The sequence below is a fragment of the Apodemus sylvaticus genome, chromosome 12 (assembly GCF_947179515.1).
Source record: "Apodemus sylvaticus chromosome 12, mApoSyl1.1, whole genome shotgun sequence".
Taxonomy (NCBI): domain Eukaryota; kingdom Metazoa; phylum Chordata; class Mammalia; order Rodentia; family Muridae; genus Apodemus; species Apodemus sylvaticus.
Genome location: NC_067483.1, coordinates 40,291,580 through 40,316,705, shown reverse-complemented (window position 1 = coordinate 40,316,705; position 25,126 = coordinate 40,291,580). Strand labels below are relative to the sequence as shown.

Here is a 25,126-nt window from a genome sequence, read left to right as displayed (position 1 = left end):
AAGAATTAAATCCTGGCTGGTGATTTGATTCTAGAGAGCACTGAATATCTCCGATGGTTTTCAGAATTGACTAATATTTTGATTTCATAATTGTCACTTCTGGGAATGCTGCCTTTTATAAATGCAAAGCACAAAATGGCAGGAGTATGTTTAGAGCCATCTCAGAAATTGTTGCAAATTCTTTTAAGCACAAACAAAGTTCAGCTTAACTATTTCTTTAACACGTATTCATGTACTTGTTGTGTGTCTGTGCTGAAGACACGGGAAGGGCACGTGCCACAGTGCCAGTGTGGAGACTGGAGGGCAACCTGAGGCTGTCTCTCCCTCACCACATGGGTTCTAGGGACCAAACTCTGAACATCGGGCTTGGCAGCAAATGCTCTTACACCCTGAGCCATCGCATTGGCCAGCAACAGTTTTGTCTTTTATAAATGAAATTCAAGTCAGCAAGTCAAATAACAGTCTTTAAAATCAAACATTCTGTAAGTTTGAGGCAAGCCTGGTCCAGTTTCAGAATAGACAGAGCTACATAATAGAGAGACCCTCCCTCAATAACAATATAATTCCAAACACACTAACTTGATACATGATGAAACAGTAAAAATCTTTATCTTCTGTAATTAAACCATCATATTTCTATAAGGGGGGGGGGAAACTTAGTATGTACACTGCGGTTCACAACATACAGTGGCCTGGAATCTGAGCCAAGGTGGTTAACAATACAGTGACAGCATGCATCATACAGAGAGCTTATGATGTATTAAGACCTATGCAGTAAAGTCCTACCCTACAACACAGGAAGTGTGGCCAGAACCCCCTTAGAAATATACTTGATTTTGGATTCATTCTGGGCCAACTCGTGTTCAGAAGCCGTTTACTGTTTCCAGATTTTTTTCAAGAAGCTCGCATCCAAGTGCACAGCCCCGAGTGGATCAACAAATCACTAAGAAGCTTGGCCCTAGAGGAACTGATCTGAGACCAGACATAGGGAGGACAGGCTTTGCATCAGATGAGTTGCTTTCTAGTCTCTGGGACTCACCAGAACGTCTCAGTCTTCAGTGTCTTCATGCCTAAAATCAAGTTTGGACTGGATATACTTCAGGGATACCTCAACTCTCAACCTCTCTGCTCCCTCCTACCCAAACAACCTTGCAGATTAATTATAGTTGGTTACCAAAAATTTAAAGTAAGATTTCACATAGAAACAAATTTCATGTCCCCCCCCCCAAAAAAAAAAAAACAGGAAAGCCTAGCTGGTATCAGCCTACCTTTTCTCCATGGCAACGGTCAGCAGGAGCTAAGTAGTTAGCTGGCCTGCTCTGAGGGCCTGAAGCTTCTCCTGGCTGTGTCTCCTCCTCCCCCATCACTGATTGCTCAGTCTGCTTCACTCTGGTTTGTTTTCAGCCTGGTCTCAGCAACCATTTGAATGTGCAAACCTCAATGGGGGAAATGATTCTCTGAAGAGGAAAAGCAAGGGGGCGTGGAAGTGGGGATAGTGCTTTTGCTCACTCAGCTTCAGATGAGTGAGACTGAACCTTCCTGGGACATTAGTAACTGGGTTATGAAAACAGACAAAACAAACCATGGCCAACCAGTGCCCCAGAACATGTTACATTGGACCATGATCCCCCCCCCTCCAGAATTATGAAACACTTAGGAGAGTTTATTTGCTTATTTGTTTGCTTGTCTTGAGACAGGGTTTATCCTATTGACAATATTAACATGGAACTCACAATGTAAGCTGGACTTGCCTTGAACTCCTGACAATCCCCCTGCCTCCAACCTCTCAAATGCTAGGATTTTTAGGTGTGACCTTCCAAGTAAGAAGGCTGAAGCCTTATTTGAACAAACTTCACTTTTCAGTGTCTCACCTTCTTCAGACCCGTGCTACAAGTCTGTGAGCCCCCCAGCCACCATCTGCCCCCTGCTCGCTTTAGGTGGAGGTCATCCTCCAAGGTCAACAGTGGGATGACACCATGACTCTCAGGAGAACTGAAGTCATGGTGATAATTCCTTTTTGCCCCCCTGATGTCCAGCCTCCACTTATGTTCTTGACACAAAACAGGTGAAACAGTGGTAATGTCAGATTGTTAAAAAGTCAAGGGTCGCCAGGCCGTGGTGGCGCACACCTTTAATCCCAGCACTTGGGAGGTAGAGGTAGGCAGATTTCTGAGTTCAAGGCCAGCCTGGTCTACAGAGTGAGTTCCAGGACAGCCAGGGCTACACAGAGAAACCCTGTCTCGAAAAAACAAAACAAAAACAAAAACACAAAACAAAACAAAAAAGTCAAGGGTCCCAACTGCACCCAGCTCAGCAAGGCATGCTCTCCTGCTCAGCCTCTCAGTCCCACCCCTACCCCAGGCACCTGTTCCTGTCAACAGCTGCTTTTCAGAGGTCTTTGTGGTGGCCCCTTCCATACCCTAAACCCCTCAAAGTCCCTTGTCTACCTTGGGGCTAACTTCAGGTGCAGTTTGAGCTAGAGCGATTTCTCACTAAGCCCCTCAGTCATCCCGCTGGGGCCTCCAGCAACAGGATCTCTCCCACCCTAACCACGTAGGACACCCCCTCTTTGTCAACCCACCGGCTCTTGTCTTTCTATAGGCTGCATTGTCTGTGTTTCTGCTCTGGTTTTCTCTCTTACCCTTGATTTGGTTGTAGATTTTATTTGTTTTATTTGAGACCTGCTCTCTCTGTGTACCCCAGGCTGCATGACCCTGAACTCTCCTTCCTTCTGCCTCAGTCTCCTGGGTTCTGGGGTACAGGTGCTGTGGAAAGTGGCTGTGTATACTAATTTTAAGCTTATTGAGAGTTTGATTATTTATTCTGTGGTCTGATCTAGCTCTTTGGGAGGGGTTGTTTTGTTTTGCTTATTTGGTTGTCTTTTTAAAAAAAAATATCTTGAACTGGTTGCAGCAGAGTGAATACTTAACCCGTGTTCGGTCTCCTGCACCAGGAGAGAAGAAAATGGCATCTCTGTTTTCTCTCATGAGCCCCGTTTGTCTCCATCATTGCTCCTGTTGACGCCCGTTTCCTCTCCTTTTTCTCTTTTCATGTGACCATTTACACAAGTAAGCCGTGCTTTCTGCTTAATCTTGCTCTGTTCAGTGTCAGAGACACCTTTTGAAGAGGGTGTGGGTTTTGTTGGTTTCTTTTAATGCACGTGGGGTATTTTTTAGAAAGTGACTTTTGTTTTCAAAGATAGGGTTTCATATCCCAGGGTAGCATCAATCCAAAATGTTATTTCTAAGGATGTTTACGTTTCCTGTAAGGATAACAGTAATATATAAATGTCTAACATTTGCTGGGAGTTACTATCACCCACCAAGACAAATGCTAAGTGTCACAGCGTCATCTCCTCTATGAGGAAGGTGGAAGGCGTTGTACCCATCCTCCCTTTACAAGGGACCCCAAGACAAAAAGTAAATTAATTAATTAATTTTTAAAAAGTAACACTTTATTCAAGTTCACCGGAGCACCAAGTAAAACTATCAAATTCAAACCATGCCTCCTGGACTCCATAGTCTCAGGTATGCTCTGATTCTACTCAAGATCATTCTAGAAAGTCTAGAAAATTAGAGGGGAAAAAAAACCTTAAAAGAAAACTTATAATAAATTAGAATTTATAGCTATTAATGTGTTTTTATATTTCTTTATCCTTTTAAATGTATGTGCAGAGAGAGACACACACAGAGACCGACAGACAGACAGACAGACAGATAGATAGATAGATAGATAGATAGATAGATAGATAGATAGATAGATAGACAGTCTCTGATTCCATTCCCTATGCCAGCTTCGGACTTTTGAGCTCAAGTAATTCTCCTTCCTTAACAGGCCCCTGAGTGGCTGGGACTGCAGGCACACACCCTGCTCCCAGGTTAGTATATACATTTTAAAAACAAAATCGGAACATGCTAATACTGAGGTATTGACGTAAACTTTTCCCTACTTGAGAGTAGTGAACATTGGTCCCACATCATAAGGACCTGGTTACACATTTCGGCAAAGGCAAATAGAATGGGGAAGGTCAATATAATTCTACAAAAGGAAACAAGGAGGCTAAGACCCACAGCCCATGCCTTGAGAGCTGTGATCTGGAGCCAGCCGGGTGGGGTGTGGAGTCTGGAAACTGTGACAGCAGGTCAGAGAGGCAGGAAGGCTTAGGACTCTTAGACAGCCATTGGGGAAGTTTCTTCCTCTGCATGTCTGGATCCCACAGGAAGGTGTGAGATGAACAGACCAACTTGTGTTTGAAGTGGGAGTTAGAAATGCAAAGTGACCCCTACGCAGGCTCAGCTCACGGCCAGGCATTCTGGCAGAAGAACATCCTAGATAAAACCCTCCATCAACCCGAGAGTAGGTTTACTCACTAATGACCAAGGCTGACCCCTCCTGCAGGCTTGAGCTCTCACCATGGCTCCTGGTTGGTGAGAACTATGAGGTTTTTCTGTCTTTGTTCTATTACATGTTCATGTATAAAGACGAGCTAAGTATATGCAGTCCGCAGCTATATTTTTAAAGAAAAGAAACTTTAAAATATCATCCAAGAATAGAGCGGAGTGAGATGGAGAAAATGGAATTAGGGAGATCAAGGGGACTGTCTACATTAAAAGGATAATGAGAAAATGTGTGGCCAAAGAACAAACACAGAATTCAGTGTGTATGGTGGTGGGGACAGAGAGGCCACCTGACACCCTAAAGCAGTCAGGGTATGACTTAGTTAGGGTTTTACTGCTGTGAACAGACTCTTATAAGGCAACTCTTACAAGGACAACATTTATTAGGGCTGGCTTACAAGTTCAGTCCAGTGTCATCAAGGAGGGAGCATGGCAGCGTCCAGGCAGGCATGGTGCATGAGAAGCTGAGAGTTCCGTATCTACATCTGAAGGCCCATAGGAGAAGATTGGCTTCCAGGCAGCTAGGATGAGGGTCGCAAAGCCCACGCCCACCATGACACAATTCCTCCAACAAGGCCACACCCCCTAATAGTACTACTCCCTGGGCCACGCATATTCAGACCATCACAGGGCAGTTCCGAATCAGTCTAGATGCCAGCCTGTTGGAGGCTGTACCAACTGGTTTTCATAAATTCAAGAGTGATGCAGCATCGCTGGGACTTCTGTGGCAGATACGGGCCATCCAAAGAATGCTGGCAAACGTTCAGGGCAGGAGCACAGGTTGGCTCATGAAGTCTTGGGTTCGTTCACAAGCTGTGTAACCCTGGCTAAATTTTGGACCACTGTCCAAATAATCTGTCCCTGGCAGCAGAGAGGTTTCACTGTCTTCCTTCTTCCCGGGTGGCTTTGGAAGATGGATAAGAAAGTGGAGGAAAGTGTTTGAGGATGTCCATGATTAATACGGAAGAATCTTTTATTATTCTATTACCTCATTCGTACCTCCTGTAGCAACACACAAAGAGAAGGAACAGAATGTGTCTCCTAGCTCCAAATTCTGTCTTTCGTCTTTTTAAAGTATCCAATAATATAATCCTGAATACCTTACAGGGTTGTTGCCAAATATTCTGTAAGACAAGAAACATGAATGTGTCGATCTCCCTAATTTTCTCGTATACCATTGGAAGCCTCTGGGTGTGCAGAGTATCATTTTAAAGGCTGGCGTGAGGAAGCCTGTCCTGTGAGTGTCCTGGGTTCCTTATTCCCTAGAAACTTGGGAGGTATTTCTCTAGTTCCTACAAAATTGCATGCCCCTTGAGCAGAATGTGCCTCCTCTATGCTTTATGTAAACAGTGAGACTGAGCCAGCGAAATGTCCTCCTCAAAGTGGGGGAGGAATCTGGGGATCCTGGGAACAGCAGAGGATCCCCCGACTGAATTCCACTCTTGACCTTGCCACTAGCCAGAGAGTAAGGCACTTAACCTCCGAGCCCCTTTTGTCATCTGCTTCTAACCACAAAGAATTGTTATGATAATCTAGAGTGTGAGATCTAAACTGACATTCTCTGGGAAATTAAAAACACTGTGATTTGCAGGCAGATTTTTTTTTTTAGATCCGATTGCAAAAAAATTGAGATCACCGAAACTGGTGATCTCCACTGGTAATGGAGAAGGCTGGTTAGTTTCCTTTCTGGGATCTCAGTCTCCCCACATCCTCAGGAGGTGCTGCCCAGTTTGCCTAGCCTTATTGCTGCTGCTGAGAGGGAGACTCTGGGCCCTCTCTTCTACCCAGTGTTGTCTTTGAAGCTCACATTGGAGAGTGGGCTCTGGTTTTCAGCCCCTATGTGCTAATATTAGGTATCCCTTGATTTATTAGCTTTGATTAAGCATGCGCCTGGTGCAGAGTGTGTTCCCAGCTCCCAGAGGTCTTGGGACCTGCACTGGAGCCCTCCAGAGAAAACCTTGCTAGAGCCACTGCCATCACCCGTTTTAGTTTAAGGGTTTGGTCCCTAAGGTGGAGGGTTGGGCAGGGCCATCCCCAGAGTTTGGTGGGAAAAGAGAGGGAAGGGGCAGGGTCGTAGAGAGGGTGGGGCCTGAGCCTCTAGGTTGGCTGCTCTGTTGTGAGTCACAGGTCCCCTTCTTGAGCAATCGCTGCTGCCAGGGTGGAGCTAGTCGCGTTATTTTGGGTTTCTGGGCTGAGCCAGACCTCAGGGGCTTAGGTCTGTGCTTCCCCAGCTGCTTGCTTTCCTCAGCAGTGCTGGGAGCCAGCTGCGCCGGGGCGCCTGCGGCAGAGGGCGGGGAACAGCAGGTCCAGACACTGAGTGCCCGCCCAAGGCAAGGGTGGCAGTGAGGTCCTCACAAGACAAGTCTCCTGCACCAGTCCCTTTGCTGGGCCTCTAGAGCCTAGGTGGGGTTGGTCTCCATTTAGAACCCAAGTCTGACCTGGAAGGGTTTGGGTTCTGCCCTGGGCTGTTTTATTGTGGATCTCAGAGGAGATGCACTCTCAGGCCTGTGGGGACAACTGAGCCTCCTTCCATTGTGAAATGTAATGACTCTCTACTGTCGCACCCAAAGAGGGAGGCCAACGGGCTGGCACTCTTGCTTCTGTGCCGCTAACTCAGTCATGGAGAACTGCTCTGCTTGCCTTGACTGTGCCTTCTCCCACCCACATCACACTCTACTGAGAATTTCACTCATTCATAAAAATCTTGTTAGGCACAAGTTCAAAGCACTGTGTTGACAACAGGGGTTCATGTCAGAGGGCCTTGCCACAATTGGTTAGCTTTGACCACCAAAGCTGAGTGGAAAATAGCCCCTCTCCTCCCTTCTGCTCCCTCTCTTCTTTGTTATGCCCCTCCCCTACCACCCATCCCACCTACCCCAACCCCCTCACTGTCCACAGCCACCCCCATTCTCATTCTCTCTCCCCCCCCTTGGCTTTACAGTTCTCCTGCCTGTACGGGGAGAGTGACCCCTTTCTCTTCCTGTTCTACATTTACATTTCCCTGATTGCCAGTGAGGTTGAGCAGTAGAGATGATTCAGACGAGACTCACAGAAATGGCAGATAATCAGAGTTGTCAGGGTATTGGAAGAATGATGGAGACACAGGACACCCGGCTTGACAGGCAGATATTATGAAGAACCAAATAAAGGAAATTCTTGTCTTTTCTTTTTTTCCGAGACAGGGTTTTTCTGTGTAGCCCCAGCTGTACTGGAACTCACCGGGCTGGTCTTGAACTCAGAGAACTTCACCTGGCTCCTGAGTGCTGGGGTTAAAGGCATGTGCCACCCCTGCTCAGGTTGCTATTGGTTTTCAGAGCCACTGTCTCACTCTGTAACTAAGGTTGAACTTGAACTCATGGAAATCCTCCTGCCTCAGCCTTTAAATACTAGAATTACTGAAATGAGCCACAATTGCCACAGCATTTATTTTTAATGACCTTTCCTCTTTTGGGGATGCCAAGGTTGGAACCCCAAAACAAATGCTGTACCGCAGAGATACAATCCCAGGCTCTCAGAAATTAACATTTAAGTGTCTCATTTTAGTAATATAGTAGAGCTAAGGACTAAGTTAGTAAACAGGCTTTTTCTGAAGAAATTGACATGGAAGATGGAAGAGATGAAGATAAACAATGTGGAAGAGGTATAAAGGGTTAGAGAACAGAGCCAAACTGGCCAGCCTGTTGTTGTAAAGGTAAATGTTTTAGGCCTTGTGACCATACAGTCTCTTCATAACTACCAATCATGCACTTACATTGTGAAAGCCGGCATGGGGAGTGTTTAGATGGTAGTTGTGCCTTGTGTCAATAAAGTGTTGTTTACAGAGACAGGCAACCCTCCCATCTTGGCCTGCATGCTCTAATTTGCCAGCACCTAGAAATGATCTTGCATAAATATAGGGTGCTCAGAAATTGATGAAATTCAATCTCATATGTATACATATACCTATGTATGTAATTTGTTTCGTTTGTGCTTTTTGAGACAGTGTCTCTCTACACAGCCTTGGCTATCCTAGAGTTCACTATGTAGACCAGGCTGGCCTTTAACTCTCAGGATCTGCCAGTATGTCCCAGAAGAAGTGTAAGCACAGAATTAAATCTAAATATTAGTGGGAAAGACGATGGAGATATCAATGTTTAGTGTGTCCGGATAAAAGTGAAGCTACAATTACAATCCTGATAGCTGTGGCTTAGAAATGGCAAGGTGAGTCTCTGGAGTTTAAGAGCTGGGAGATCCTTGTATAATTGAGGAAGAGGCTGAAGATAGTGTGTCAGATGCAGGCTAAGGTTTTGTGGTGAGAGCTGGAGAGATTGCTCAGCAGGTTAATTCAATTCTGAGGACCCACACAAGGCAGGAGAAGAGAACTGATTTCTCAGAGTTGCCTTCCAACCTCCACACACATTGTGTGGCACACACAAGCCACACACACACACACACACACACACACACACACACGCACGCACACTCGTGACTATTGCACCATCACATATATTACATGAATTTATGAATTTTGGTGATTAAAATGACTAACACAGCAGCTACCTCAGAAATGGTAATAGTTATTTTCCATTTTTTTCTTTTGGATCAGAGTAGTACATTTCATTTTATGTGTGTGATTGCTCTGCCTGTGTGTGTAGGCATTAAACATGATAGCTTCTATTACTATTCATAAATCAAAGCCTGGAACTTAAGAAGGGACTCATATTGATTTTAAATGAATTAAGTGGGCATGAGTATATTTCTGCCTAAAGGTTTTTCAAACAGAGACTCTGATAAAAAGAATATGATCAGAAGAAGTTAGTACAGTGAGAGCGAACCGTGCCTCTCCTGCTGAGGAACTTGCTGCTTGTAAGCAAAGTGCTTTCCTACAGAAATAAGCTTGGCACTGCTCCTCATGTTACCTGATCACCGGGAGGTAGATGCTGGTGGGGAACTTGTCCAATAGAAGAGCTTGGATTCCAATCCAGGTCATTGGAAGTCAACAAGAGTTTCTTTCCTTACCACATACTATATAGTTTTTCTAAATTTCTAACTCATGAAATTAGGTCCCTACTGGCTCTAGACCAAACAAATGAGATGGAGTCAGTCAACCATAGAGTTGAGGATGTAGTTCAATTGTAAAGTCCATGTTTAATATGCTTGAAGCCCTGGGTTTGATTCCCAGCACCACCAAAGAATTAACACCGACTTACCTCCCCCAACCCTATGCCTGCTTAGATGCCTACCTCTTCCTCTCCCTCTCTCCATTCTCCCCCTCCCTCTCCCTCTCCTCCTTCTCCCTCTCCTCCCTCTCCCTCTCCTCCCTCTCCCTCTATTCCCCCTCCCTCTCCCTCTCCTCCCTCCCTCTCTCCTCCCTCTCCCTCTCCCTCTCCCTCCTCCCTCCCCCTTCATTCTCTCTCTCTCTCTCTCTCTCTCTCTCTCTCTCTCTCTCTCCCTCCCTCCCTCCCTCCTTCCCTCCCCATCTCTCTATGTGTGTGTCTGTCTCTGTGTGTCTGTCTCTGTGTGTCTGTGTATTCATGCATGAACTTAGGAACCAGAGAATCTAGCTACTTTCACCAAGGTCGAACAGGCAGTGACGAGGGCTCTGGAATTTGGGCCAGCTGTACAGCCAAGGTCCTTGACCTTGTCCACAAGCCTAAGCCCACAATACTTTGAAAGGACTGGTGCCTGGAAAAGAGTCTCTAGGCCTAGAAAGTGTCTCAAAGGCAGGATTGTTGGGGGTTGGGGGACAGCTTTTTGGCAAACTCAGGTGTGGACTGTGGCTCTGCTCCTTTCTGTGTGTCCCTACACAAGTGTCCAAGAGTTTTCTCCTCATGAAATAGAAATAATAGCCACCCTCTCTCCTAAGGCTGTTGGACGTCTGGTGAGACAATGTGGGGGCTCTTAGGAACCTGGGGATTCTCCATGTTGGGGCAGGAAGTCCTCCTTTGTCCTTATACAATCGGGTCTGTGTACTCTGAGGAGGTGATGGGATGGAGTGACTTTGGAAGTGACAGTAGGTGAAAGGTGACTCTTTCCTCCTGCTCCTTCAGAAGATGACTGTTCGTCCTTCACCCAGCATCCTCCCCACCCTTCCGCCACCTCACACGCTCTTTGTATTTAGAAAGCCCGGTCTGTTTTCCCCATCCAAAGCTGGACAGTGCAGCCTCTTCAGGTCACCTGCTTGCTGTGTGATGTTTCCCAGGCCCTCCTTGGTCTCTCAGTCCTGAGCATGTCAAAGGACACTATCAAAGACTGTCCTTTGTAGCTCTGGCCTTTCACCTCTGTGACCATGATGGACCCAACGGAGTTCTGTGCTACCCCAAAACACACCATATGCCTTCAACAGCACCACTCTTATATTTGCTTTCTCTCTTTAAGAGATAGGTGTGTGTGTGTGTGTTAAAATATATGAAGCATGAATTTTACAGCCACACTGTTGCGAAATCATCACCATCATCCGTCCCTGAACTTTTTCATCCACTCAACAGAAACTGTTCCTCTGGACAATGCAGCACCACGCCCCTCACCCCCACCCCTGCTAATCTGCACTCTCCTTCCTGTCTCTACTGCAGGTCCTTCACATGCATAGAATCCACAATCTTTGTCCTTTTGTGTCTGGCTTTTCTCACTATCATGTTTTTGAGTCTCTGTATTGTAATGTGCCCATTTCCTCCCTTGAAGAACAGAGAACAATTCCATTGTGCACGTTTGCAGTGCACGTCCCTCCCCATTACCCAGCAACCCTGCTCTCCTTTAACTGGCTTCCTGGGCACAGCACAGTCTGCAGGAACTTGGGAGCAGGAAACCAGGGCCAAACTCTTACAGGCAGTGAGGATAGGTGTAAAACCTTCTAGGTTTCACCTCCCAGAGATTGATTTTTCTTTCTTCTTTTTTTTGTTTTGTTTTTTTGTTTTGTTTTGTTTTGTTTTGTTTTGTTTTTCTTTGTTGTTTTCAAGGTCTCATTATGTAGCTCTGGCTGTCCTGGAACTCACTATGCAGACCAGGCTGGCCTCTGCCTCCCCAGTCCAGGGATTAGAGATGAACTCCGCTACACCTGGCTCCAGAGATGATCTCTTTTTGACTGAGTGTATGACATCGCATACACCCCGGGAGTGCTACATAAGGAAGTGTCGCCCCCTGGGTCGCGACCTTGCTTTAGCCTGCCTGTCCCAGGAAATGTGTTTGTTGTCACTGTCAGTGGCCTCTTCTCTCTGCTTTTAAAAAGGTCTTGGGGCTTTTTCTTTGTTTTTCTTTTCTTTCCGGTCCTTCCCCTTGTCTGCCTGTGTGCTCTCTTCATACTGTGCACCCTGGTTCTGTCATCCAGACTTCTCCAGACTGGGGATTCCCCGAGGAAGAGATCTCTCTTCCTTCCTTCCTCTGACTCTTCCTCTGTCCCTTGCCCTTTTAAGACCCAACCCTTCAGTGTCCCCGTAGCTGCACAGCCTCTAACAAGACCACAATGTGCACCCTTAAGGTGCTGAGTCACATGGGTGTCACACACTCAGCATGCCTCACAGCCACCTCACAGAGATCTGGGAGGAAGTCTCTGAGCTTTCTCCTCCAAATCCTCTGAGCTCACCAGGGCAGGGTCCCCAGCTCCGGTGTGCTGTACATCTGAGTCTAACTGCGAGCCACTCTCCGATTCTCTCCACTCTCTCATGTTTGTATACTGTGGGGAGGCGGGGTTCCTAGTCCTGGCCTTGGAATCAGAGTCTCACACATACTGGACAAGTGCCGTCCCACTGAGCTATATCCCTAATACTGTTTGTCTGTCTGAGATGGGATCTCATGTACCCAGAGAGGCCTTGAACTCTGGGTCCTCCTGCTCCTTGCTTCTACCTCAAGTGTGCTGAGATTAGAGGCAGTGCCATCCCTGGCTGCTCTGTTTATCTCCAGATAGGCTCTCACGAAGTTTGACCAGGGATGTGCTTGAACAGAGCTGAAGATGAACCAGCCAGCTGTCTAAGGCCCTGGTTCCAGGCCCTCCTTGCGCCAACTGATTTTCTGCCTAGACTGACTTTAAATTCACTCTACAACCCAAGAAAAACTGGAGTTCCTTCATTTTCAAAATTTTTTGACATTGGTATTTGTTACACTCTTTTAAAATAGACAGTGCAGATGCCCTCCAAGTAGGTGGAATTATGTTCCTGTACCCACAGGCCTGGCTTTCTTTAATTTCTTGATAGGACCATGCAGCATACTGTATATCTTAACTGCTTCTAGATTCTTTCTGTGGGTGTATGTATGACTTGCTGTATGGTCTTAATTAGTGAATCACATCACCAACAAGAGCCTCATGTGTTATTAAAATCTGCCCTGTCTTAAAAAAAAAATTATCACAAAGACCAAACAGCTCCATGCTTTAAAACCCGGAAAGTCATACATCAGGCTAGCTCCTGAGGAGCCTTCTTTCTAACCAACTGTGGAGGTTCTCAGTCTCTGCCTTCTTGCCGACAGCACTTAACAGACAGGAAGTAGATTCCTCAGACAGCTGCGAAAGTTTGAGATTGGGCAGGAGTCAAAGCAGGGCACACCAGTGTCCTCCTGGTTCTGTGGAGTCCGGGATCAGATCCAGGATCTCCGGGGAGCGTAGCAACAAGGTGGCCGGAGGACCTGGTAGCCTCGCGCAGAGGGCCGGGCAGTTTGCGTTTGCGTCAGTTGTCCACTGTCTCCTTCCTGTGTCCTTTTACTTCAACACTTACCACGTACTACAATATCTTCTTACTGTAGGCCTTCATCAAATGTCTGTGGCCCTTTACACCCAAAGGAAACAATCGTTTATCACGTTCCACTTTCTACACAGTGAATTACTTTGTTGTTTTGTTCTCACTTTTAAAATTTAATTTTAATTGTTCATTTATTCACTTTACATCCTTCTCGCTATCTCCCTCCTGGACACCCCCCTCCCATCATCCTCCCCCCAGCCTCCCTCCCCTTCTCCTCCCTCCCCCAGGTATCCCTCCACCCTGGCACTTCAAGTCTCTTTGAGGCTAGGCCCTTCCTCTCCCATTGAAGCCACACAAGGTGAACCAAATAAAAAACCATATCCCATGGACAGAGAACAGCTTTTTGGGATAGCCCCTGTTCCAGTTGTTTGGGACCCACGTGAAGACCAAGCTACACATCTGCTACATGTGTGTGGGAAGGCCTAGGTCCAGCCTGTGTATGCTCTTTGGTTGGTGGTTCAGACTCTTGAGAGGTCCAGGTTAGTTGACCCTATAGATGGGGGTGAGGAGGTGAGAGGCATCTCCAAGATGAGACAGGGATATGGGATAAGGGAGTTACCCAAGAATCAATGGGGGTGACCTTAGTTGTGACTCACTCTATTGGGGATATGGAACCTGAAGAGACCACCTCCTGTAGTCAGGCAGGAACCCCAGTGGAGCCATAGAGACACCAACCCACCCACAAAACTTTCAACCCAAAATACATCCTGTCTTCAAGAAATGCACACACAGGGGATAGAGCAGAGTCTGAGAGAATTGCCAACCAATTAACCAACTTGAGACCCATCCCATTGGCAAGCACCAGTCCCTAACACTATTAATGATACACTGTTAGATTTGCAGACAGGAGCAAGTTGTCCTCTGAGGGGCTCCACACAGAAGCTGACTCAGACAGATACAGACACGGCCAAACAGTGGATGGAGCTTGGGGACTCTGTTTTCTTCTTGTTTTGAGATCAGGTCTATGTAACCCAGGCTAGCTTCAAAATCATGACTCTCCTGCCTTAGCCTTCTAGATGTGGACAAAACACAGGAAAGACAGATTGGGTGAAACTGTCATGAATCTGAACTAGAAAGGGCAGCATCACAGCTCGGAACGGGTAGCTCTTGTCTCCTCGGCAGAACTTAGGTGGTGTTTGACCCAGAGGCTTACGTACCTGGCTGCTTTGGCATCCTGAACTCTGCTTGCCGTGTATCCATGGTGGTCAGGCTGGTTTCACTGCCAGTTTTCCTCTCTGGATATTGCTTAAGGTTTTGTGGGTCCAGAGACTGTTCCAGGCAAAGATTTAATAACTGTTAGTTCCATTAGACATCCTTACAAAGATTTTAGAGAGATGAATCTAGCCCATGATACAAGGCTCATCCAAAAATCTTAGCATAGGTTTTGTGTCCCAGTCACTTCTTTGCTTGGTACATTTGTGCAGAGCACACACTACACAACTGTAGGTAGCAGCCTCAAAGAAGCAGAAAGGTCCCCTTTGCTTGGAGTATGGGTATTGGGCTGAGGCATAAGGTGGGGGTGGGGGACGGAGGCTGTGAATGAACTCTTCTGCACGATGCTTGACTGCCCCAAGTAGTATGGCCCCAGAGATGCCTGAAACATGTGAGTGAACAGGAAAAGGAAGACAGTGCTAGCCTCTAGTCCATGCCTGATACCAAGCACTTTATTCCCCACCTCTGCCTCTGTCCTGATTTCCCATCTAGCTGTGCAACATGTTTGTCCAATGCCTGGGTGCCATGTTTGCCTTACAGACAATTTATGTAAAGCCATGAGACTTATATCACTTTCCCCACAACTCTCTACAATACTGGGATTCTGTGAGTTGTGTGACACTGTAGTTTGAGGATTCTTAGCCTTCCTAGTGCCAAAACCCCTCAATAGAGTCCCCAACTATAAAACTGTTTTTGTTGCTACTTCATAATTGTAATTTTGCTACGATTAAGAATCGTAATGTAAAAATCTGGTATGCAGATAATCTTAGTCGACCCTTGTGAAAGGGGTCCCTCAACTCCCAAAGGGGTCATGACCAAAAGGTTGAGAACCACTGCTGTGGTTGGCAGCAAAGCAGGAAACTTTCCAGAAAAGGCAAAGAACTTACTGGTGCATTTGCCAGAGATATACTTGTGATTTATTGACCTCTTGGCTGATGACAGCCCCTGTGTTTTGAGAAAGTGAGAAGACACAGTGATACTTTGTCTACTGTGGTACCCAAGTCTTTGATTCTAAAGATGGCAGAATCCTCAGCCAAAGAATCCTTTGCCATCTTTAGAAACCTCAGCCTTCTTTGTCACCTCTCCGAGAGGAGGCAAGCTGGCTGGAACTCTGTCACTCTCATCCAAATGGAGGTCTCAGAAACAGCAGCTTCCCGCAGTGGTCTAAAAGGGAATTCTTTGACCAGGCTTCTGCATGCAGCTGACAGCGCCTGCTGGGAGGACACAGGAGCAGGCTGGCACTTGGTGCTATCACACCCATCCTGTTCCTTTGGATTGAGAGTTGAAAGGTGAAGCAACCAGGAGACGTGGGCGGGCAGTGTATTAATGCCATGGAGGGATAGGTGGCCAGGAAGACCTTAGCTAGGGGTAACTGATCCTTTGCACACAGTTTGCGGCTGTCGGCCTCATCTGTCTTCTCCAGGTCCAGGCTCTCCCAGAGGCAGCTGGGTCTCAGCTCTATGCTCCCAGCCTCTAGGCTTCATCTAGAAGTGCTCACCTTCTGGGCATTCTGAAGTGATCTCACCCTGGATAGGACTGTTTCCTCCTACAAAGGCCTCCTCCCCGTTGCTCTCCGGAGGATTGGGACGGTCTAGGCTGCCCAAGTTTTGCTCCAAGTCCTGTAACCTTCTCCTCAGTTTGTACACACCCTCCTTTCTTGAAACTATTCCCATAGGGAGAAAAAGGCCGTTCCCTTCCTACCCCTCTTTTGGGCCAAATCTCTATTTGTCCTCCTGGAAACCATAGCAACCTGGCCTCAGAGGCCACTTGTACCATCTTAGAAGCTAGTATTTCAGGCCTATGGGCTCTCTGGCACTTTGTTTTCTTTTCCCTAAAGGCCAGGAAGCCTCTGATTTTCAAGGAGAAAGGAGAAAGTTTTCAAAAACTAATCAAGCAATCCCCACCAGCCTTTAGACATTCCTTTCCCTGGGTAGGTTCATTACGGAAGCAAAATTCTCTGTGGGGTTAGGAATGTGGCTACAGGCAGTGTTCGGTGTGAGTCTGGAGGTCATCTCTGCCATGTGGCCTATGACAATTTTTTTGGGGGGAGGGGGGGGGCTCTCCGTTGTTGCGGTTCGTTGGTTACTCCAGAGCCATGGAGGCGCTTACACCAGCTAGCACCGGGCTCTTCTCCTCGCTGACATGTTTGTCTTTCTTATGGCCGGGCTACCTTTTAAAGCTCCAATTTGGGGGTGGGGGGTGGATACAGCCGCTGTGATGATTAAGGAGAAGCCCAGCAGGAGAATTCCACTGCCTTAGACGGCAAAGTTTCCCTCGCCTGCTGCCAGCGTGCCCCTGCTCCCCCACCCCCCAGGAGCGTCCTCCGAGGCTGGCTGGGGAAGGGGGGCAGGAAAGAGAGACTGTGTGTCCTCAACTTCTCTTTGGGCTGGCTACTCCCAGGGATGGGGAGGCACAAGCTTTCCCTGACACCTAAAAGGGTTGTTCCCTGGTGATGACGATCTTGCTAATTCCAAACAGCTGGCCGGGAAGCGGGAGGCTGGAGAAACTGGGGGAAGCTCCAACCGGCAAACCCACAAACCCGAGCAAATGTGAGCACCCGTGGGAGATTTAGAAATGTGGCTGCTCCCTTAGGGAGGGTGATACTCGTCTTCCTCTCTGAATCCTTCCATAATGGTGAGGAGAGACAGAAGAAGGCCTCTGCCACCAGGCTGGGTAAATCTCACCCTCCATATCTGCTCCTTACCCACGTTCCATAGAGACAGCAGAACCATCTTGTAACATCTTGTACAGTTGGGCAGCAAAGGCTTGCTTCCTTGGGAGCCTCGAAAGCAGTTATCCTGGAGTGTGCCTTCCATCCTTCCAGGGGTCCAGCCCCTTCCACCATCAGCCCACTCCTTCTTTCAAGGTGGGCAGAGCGCACGACATGCTGTCTTTGAGTTAATTTCATAAGGAGTTCTCCCGTCTCCCCGCTTTCTCTTTCCCTCCTGGTGTAGCTCACTTATCAATCCTTCCTGGCAGCTGCTTTGCTTCTTCTCCAAGCAGAGACCACATGACCAGCTGACCTGGTCAGGCAGGCTCTGATGGACTTGGGAGAGAGAGCAGACATAGCAGCCCATCCTCTACAGAGAGCCCCATGCTGGCCTGTGATGGGGGCCCTACAGTGCCTAGCTGCTTCTCAGGATATCGCTGTGGCTTTTGCTACCTGTGTAGGCAGAGATGGCAGTGCTTGGGCTCATAGATTATCCAGGTAAGACGAATTAGGATCTGCACAGTCAGACTGTCTTAGTAGATGTCTAAAGAGAGAGGATCGGATATTGAGCAGTCAGATGTGGTGGTCCTATACCTAGATACTGAAAGAACAGAGTCCATGCTTTCGAATAAAGGAGTGTTGCTAAATATCTTCATGATTCCCGATAGTACTTCTGAAATAAAATAATCCAGAAGACGTCTTCCCTCTCTTTCTACTCCCGCCCTTACCTGTAGTTCCTCCAGGTGCTCCTTGGAAATGTTACAGAGATTTAGGGAATACTGGAAGTGGTGAACGAGGGCTTAGTGTGGGGTGGGTTATGCTCTCTCCTCCTCTTACCAGAGAGCGGGAACTCCTGGGTTGAGGGCCCACGTGTCTCCTACACCCAAATCCTGGAGTCCAAGGGAGAGATGCCTCCAATTCATTCAGTCTGCCCAAATCAGGACATTTAAAGGGGAGGTGGATCCAGCACAAACACGCCCTCCAGGACTCTGCTCTCCCTCACCTTGGAGATGACGCCTCCCAGGAGCGCCCTTATTCATTAATTCCACATGATGAGTCAAGCATTAGGCTGCAGCTGGGATACTGCTCACTTGGAAGAAACTCCCTCTCTCTCTCTCTCTCTCTCTCTCTCTCTCTCTCTCTCTCTCTCTCTCTGTGTGTGTGTGTGTGTGTGTGTGTGTGTGTACTGAGAGACCCATCAACAATGACCAGCTGTGGCTGAGTCACCTCTTTGCCTGCCCTTTATCTCTTTCAATGGTGAACTCTGTGTCTGTCACCACGGAGGAGCTGACACCTTTGGCCCAGGTCCCTAATTTTGGAAGCTCGTTCTACCCTGGGATTCTGAAACAGGTCGATGTCAGCATCTGTTTTGGTTTATAAGTACCTGAGTAGTATCCACCAACCTCAGACCCAGGAGACACACGCTGGGGTTCTGGAGTGTGAGGGATCATGGTTGCTGCCTTCTAAGCAGCCTGTGCTCCACTATCCGGAGAGATGCCCTGCCTCACCACCACCCTTTGGACCCTTACCTCCCCCTCCCCTCCCTCCCCCTTCCCTCACCGCTCCCCTCCCCCTCATACCCTCCAGGAACTGGGAAGCTGATGACAGTTAGCTTGACAAGCTTAGAAACCCTGTCCGCTCTGCTCTTTTGACCTCAAGGTGCTGCCAAGACTGATATGTGTCTCGGGTTCTGATTTTTCTCAGCACCGCTCACTGGGGCTGTCGCTTGAGACTCTGACCTCTCTGGCCACAGCAGAAGGAGGCTTCCCTCCCTCTGTGGGGACTGGCTGCCGCCCTCTCTTCCCCCTGTGGGTGTTGCTTTCTGTATCCTTTCCCAGACATGGCGGCATCCAGAAAGCTTTCAGTTATCTTTCAATATGGAGGGAACTGGAGCAGTCCAGGAATGTGTGCTCGCAAACCCCATCCTCAGGATGTTTTGATCTAGTTAATACACCCAACAGCAGTAAGTTTCTTACTTACCAGTAAGAGTCTATCCATCTGAAAGGAGCTGGAATATGGTAGGGGAAAGGGGTGATAAGAGTGTGTAATCAGTCAGAATCTCTCTCTCTCTCTCTCTCTCTCTCTCTCTCTCTCTCTCTCTCTCTCTGTCTTTCTCTCTCTCTCTGTCTCTCTCTCTCTCTCTCTCTGTCTCTCTCTCTCTGTCTCTCTGGTACTGGGATTGAACACAGAGCCCATAAACTACCGAGTTGTATCTCCAACCAGCAGTGTCTTCTGCATTCTATCTGCTGGCCCCTGGAAGACGACTCTCCTCTCTGCCATTAAGTGACTACAGAATGCAGTGCACATCCCTACGTGTGTACACATAAGTGGGTGCACACATTTATCCATGACTAGTGATTTCTCTCTTGCTCCTCTTGAGGTAGCCGCCTGTGGTCTGTCACCTGTTTCTTTTCTTCCTTCCTTCCTTCCTTCCTTCCTTCCTTCCTTCCTTCCTTCCTTCCTTCCTTCCTTCCTTCCTTTCTCATTTATTTTGGAGTGGGAGAGTCAACAAGGTTGAGAGCCATAGTACTCAGAAAGGGAGCTGAGAGCCTGATTCCTGATCTTTCTCTGCCTCTGCCATATATATATATATGTATATATATATATATATAGTTTCCTGTGCTCGGTAGCCCAGAGACACAGTGTCTAAGCAGAAATTCAGCTCAGTTTTAATCCTCCTGAAGCATTTGAACTCAAAGACCTACTCAATGGTATGGTGGGTCCTCCACCACCTCTACTAACATCTTAGATATGTTGTGTAGAGATGTACACACACACACTGAAGATGACAAGCAGGGGAGAATGTCTCTTCAGAGGCACCTGAAGAGGTTGTTCCCCGTAAGCCTCCGGGCACATGTGACTAGGTTCCATGCTAGACAGCCCTGCCACCCATGCAAGCATGTGCTAGTCTTGAGGCTCTCTTCCCCTGACCCTCGAGGGATCTTTGGTGTCTTTGTCCTGGTGCCAGGACATGGGACAGTAAGGAATGCTTGGAGGGTGATGACAAAGAGGCTTTGTCTTTCTCCTTGGTAGCAGCTTATAAGGAGGTGACAGGGACCTGGAGTTAGCCCCTCTCCCTGGTGAGCTGGGCCTCGGCGCGCTTGTGGCTGGAAGCCAGGCATTCCCTTCTTTAAGGTGCTGGCTTACCCATGTTCTCACTTCCGGTGTCCCCTTCCCAGCCCAAGGCTCTAGCTTTGCATTCTGACTCTGTTCCTTTTGTTCTTGAGAAAGTTGTGGTCCTCTACACCACCCCCCCCCTTTTTTAATGTCCTTCTAGGGGGTTGGGAAAGGAAAACTTTCAAAGTAAAATAATAAGAAACATACCACTCTGCCATTTCAGGCGCATAAATAGCTTCACTGTAGCCAGGCTACACACTCTCTTTGCCATAGCAACCTAAAACGAGTGTTTATAACAGCCTGTCAGCCAGCCTGGAAAACAGCAGCTGCTGCCCCCACCAGCACACTGAGCCCTTGGCCTGGGAGCAGTGGGCAGGCTCCGGGGAGGAGATGTCATGGAGGAGATGTCGCCTGGCCCTTAAGCGGGGGCCCTGGGCAGGGTGGGATGAGGGGGGTTAGGGAGTGAGATGATCTGATTCCCCCTCACCTGTGTGACTTCCTCCATCCCTCCTCTCCTGTCAGGGAGAGACAGAAAGGGAAATGACAGGGGTTGGGCTCTACCTGAGTTCCTAAATAAACCCAGGCTCCTGCTGTATGTAGCCTATAAAAAGAGGCCGTTCTCCTTGGAAAGCTCACAGGTCTCTGAGATGAAGAAAAAGCACACCAGCATCCAAAGAACACCTGACAAGAGCAGAGAGGTGGTGTGGCCCCGCCTTCGCCTGTCAGCCTGGAGCTAGGGCCATGCTCTGGCTTTCTGCCTCAGGCTTTCAAAGCCCTGTAACCCTGAAGAGCGGCTGCTGATTTACATGGGGGTGGGGGTGGAAAGCCTCAGAATCCCTGTGGGGCTCTCAGATGCTGCCCTGACCAATGGCTTCTCTATCATTCCCAGACTGGCGGTGGTGACAGGAGCCTGTAGTCCCAGCACTTGGGAGGCAGAGGCAGGTAGATTTCTGGGTTTAAGACCAGCCTGGTCTACAGAGCGAGTTCTAGAACAGCCAGGACTACACAGAAAAACCCTGTCTTGAGAAAAGTAAAGTTGAGAAGGAAAGGAAGGGATGGAGGATGGATGGATGGATGATGGGTGAGTAGATGATAGATAGATAGATAGATAGATAGATAGATAGATAGATAGATAGATAGATAGATAGATAGATAGATCCATTTAATTCCTAGGCTGGCTTCAGTCCTGATCTGGAAGCTGAGAGAGGGCCAGCTCCCGGGAGTTCTGGTGTCCCTCCCATATCCAAAGCCTTCTTTTCTTCCCTCGCTCCCTCCTCCTTCTCCCTTCCCTTTTCTTGTTTTTGTTTTTGTTTTGTTCTGTTCTGTTTTAATACAGGGTCTTTCCATATAGCCACAAACTCATGGCAATGCTCCTGCTTCATCCTAAGTGCTGGGATAACAGATATGTGTGTGCACACCCAGTTGGTATTGATTTTTGTTGTTGTTCTGTTTTGTATTGTTTGCTTCATTAATAAACCCCTTTGCGGCAAGCTGGCCTGACTCTTGCCTGTGTCTTTCAGGAACCGGTTGGGATAAGAGAACTCCAGGAAGGCCAGGGTGGTGAGAGCTCTTTTTCTACAGACAGTGGGACTCAAGGAGTTGAAAGGGGTAGATGGCTGTCCATTCTAATGAGTGTCCGCAGCACTTGGCAATGTTGCTTTGCCATCTTTCATGTGGAGATCCTAGGCAACTGCCCTGCCACCCCTTAACTTGTGGTAGACAAGAGGAGGAGTCACGTGGAGCAAGCGGGTCTATACTCTCGTCAGAAGGGATTGACCCTCCACTTCCCTCCATAAGCAGAACGGAATCTGATGGAATTTGCTTCTAAAAATAACCCCAGAGCCAATCCAGCTGCTAAAAATCCAGCTGCTGAAAAGCGACTTTGTCCCCTAGGAAGCAGTGTGTGGAAAAACCACAGCAGTCCCAAGAAAGGCAATCCATGTCATCCAAGAATGTGTCTATACTGAATGCTTGAATGTCACTGCCCTTGAGCGCGGAATATGACCCAGCGGCTTCCTGTTCTAGTTCTGAGGGGTGAGAAGCAAGTACTCCAGCTGACCACTTTCCCAAACCTTTCTCATGATCACAGGGCAGGGAGGCTGCCAGCTCCCCAGATGCTAGACCTTCTAGTTGGTACTGTCTCCCCCACCCAAAATCTACTCTCTACCAACAGAAAGATATGCTTGCTTTTTTCCTTTGCATACCCCAACACACACACACACACACACACAAACACACACACACACACACACACACACACACAGAGAGAGAGAGAGAGAGAGAGAGAGAACACAATGGCCATATAGTCCCAAGAGGATGGAGATAACCTGGGCCAGTGTATTCCAGATGGTTTGGAAGAGGGCTCTGGCTCTGGGTCCCAGGGGGTTGCCTTATCATGGGATAAGCACACAAAAGCAAGCATATCTTTCTATTGGTAGAAAGTAGACACTGCATTTCTTTCCTTCTCCTGGATCTCAGGTTGGCCTTGAACTCCTCTTCTCCCTCCTCCTCCCCCTCCTCCCACCATCCTGAATTGAGATAGCTTAGAGACACGCACTTACCCCACCTAACCAGGAAGCAGTGCCCTCCCCTCAGGAAGGACTGGTCCCACCGCACCCAGGTCTGCGAGCTAACTGAGCACAGCATCGGGTCCCTGGATGTGGCCGCAGAGTGCCATCCTGTGGTCCAGGGCCCCTACCTCACTTGGCTTCCTGCCATGAGTGTAGCTATTGGGAAGTGATGAACTGCCACCTGAACATTGCCAACACTCTGACAAAGTCCTGTCTTCTGCCTCTGACCCCCTCTCCCATGTGCGTGTCTAAAGGGGGAGTGTGCTTAGGTCAGTCTGCCTGGGAGCTGTGGGAAGGGCAGGCTCAGGGCAGTTCAAACACAGCAGCCTGCGGGGCCAGGTTCTTTTTTTGTCTTTGAAACAGTCTCATTGTGTAAAGCTCTTGATGGCCTAGAGCTTCTATGTAGCCCTAACTAACCTTGAACTTCCCATCCCCCTGCCTCTGGCCCCCAAGGACTAGAACTTATGGTCAGGCTCTTGCCAACTTTGTTTTGGGTTTGTTGTTGTTGTTGTTGTTGTTTTGTTTTTAACCCTTTAAAAATAAACAAAATTTTTAGGACTACATTTACTTCTCTGTTTTGGGAAGTATGTGTGTGTGGGTGTGTGGGTGTGTGCGTGCACGCGCACGCGCGTATGTGCCAAGGCTCTCGGATGGATGTCAGAGAGCAACTTGTGGGAGTCCATTCTCTCTTTCTACCATGTAGGCCCCAGAGATCAAAGTCAGACCATCTGCTTTGACAACAGATGAGCTATCTGAGCTATCTCACTGGCCTTCCTTTTCCTTGTTAAGATGGGGTCTCACATAGGTCAGGCTGATGTCAAACTCGCTATATAAGCTGGACTTGAACTCTTGATTTGCCTCTACCATGCACTAGGATGACAGAGCCACTCTGGGTCTGGTTTATATGGTGCTGGGGATGGAAACTAGGGCCTACTACAGGCTAGGTGAGCACCCCACCAGCTCAGTTCCATACCCCAGGCCACTTGACTCTTTGGGGAATGTTGGAATGCCAGAGAGATGCAGACTTGAGCAGGACCTCATGCAGACATCATGAGGGGTAGAAAGGCCAAGATAGGTGTGTGTGTGTGGGGGGGGGGGGGGAAATGGGATGTGCATCTACACTTCCTGACTCTTCTCAGGTGAGGGCTGCATGCCCTTAGAGCCCTGCCAGCCTAGAGCCCAGTCTATCCTGCTTGGGATGGTGTCGGGGTGGTGATACAGAGTGGGCGAGAGGAAGGTTTGGGCAATGTCTTCTCATGGTGAGCTTTGAGTCTACCACTACCTAGAAAAGTCAAAGGGTGGTTTACCTACTTCAAAGCCTTTAGGGGTCATGAACAAGAGACCAATAGGTTTCTGAGGGCCCCTATGGTTTAGGGGTACCTCTGTAGTTTTGTTTTCATTTCCCTGTAGCTTTGCTCTCATTTCTGAGGTAAAGTAGATTTGGATTCAGACTAGGGCTCAAACCCGGGCTCTCTGGAGACATATTGTCTGCTGTAAAATAAGGTTGTTGATGGGCGTTCGGTGATTCGGAGTATGTAGTGATGAAAATATCGACCTTACACAGCACCCAGTCCTTGTCAGCCACTGTACTAGGGAATACATAATATTTGCATTCATGTTATATATACTTGGTATCATTCTCATTTTTACACACACACACACAAAAAAAGTGTCAAGTATAGCACCTATCACAGTGAATGAATGTGCCCAGAAAATAGTATTCCCCTCTTTTTCCACCTTTCCTTCACCCCTGCCCTGCTCCTGACTGTGAGAAAAAATGAAGCCCCCTTTGGGATGAGGGGTACTCATCAGAGCAGGCAACAGGCGCCACTGGGCGGGGGCGGGGCTGAGTCGAGAAGCAGCTTTCGGGTGTCAGTCTGACGTATCCCATAGACGACGGGGTCAGCCTTCTTACCCACCCAGAGAGCCCTTCTCCATCACACTCAATCATGCTTGACAGTAATCCCGGAGTGTCCCCAGGTACTAACAACTTGCCCTAAAGCAAAAACTTTTGGCCCAGAGCAAAGGACAGAACAGCCTAGTACTCAAACGTCTGTTCTCCAAAGCTGCTCCAGTAGAGTGATCCGTTGTCACTTATTGCTCCAGGAAGTCTGTCTGCAGTGCTGCACCAACCTAGAGGCCCAAGTCCAAGCCCCCTGCCCCCTTTCTCCATTTCCCAGCATGCTTCATTGCCTGTGCCTTATCCCGTTTCAGAGGCACCTATGTATGGCATGGGACGATTGTGGAACAGATTCCTTCCATATTTGCAAAGATGACCTTCTCTGTCACCTACCTAGGCAGAGTCATCCCGTTTCCCTGATGGTCTGGAAATGAACCCCTTCTTCAGTACCCCGGGAGAGAATCTGGGAGGAAGGGGCTCCTTGGACAGAGCTGAAGGAAAGACTGATGAGGTTG

At 48.1% G+C, this 25,126-nt stretch overlaps 1 protein-coding gene across 6 annotated transcripts in view; it reads left to right on the top strand.

Moving 5' to 3' along the window:
• Atp2b4 (ATPase plasma membrane Ca2+ transporting 4) overlaps positions 1–25,126 on the top strand; it is a 98,257-nt gene that overhangs the window by 17,940 nt on the left and 55,191 nt on the right. The window lies entirely within an intron of this gene.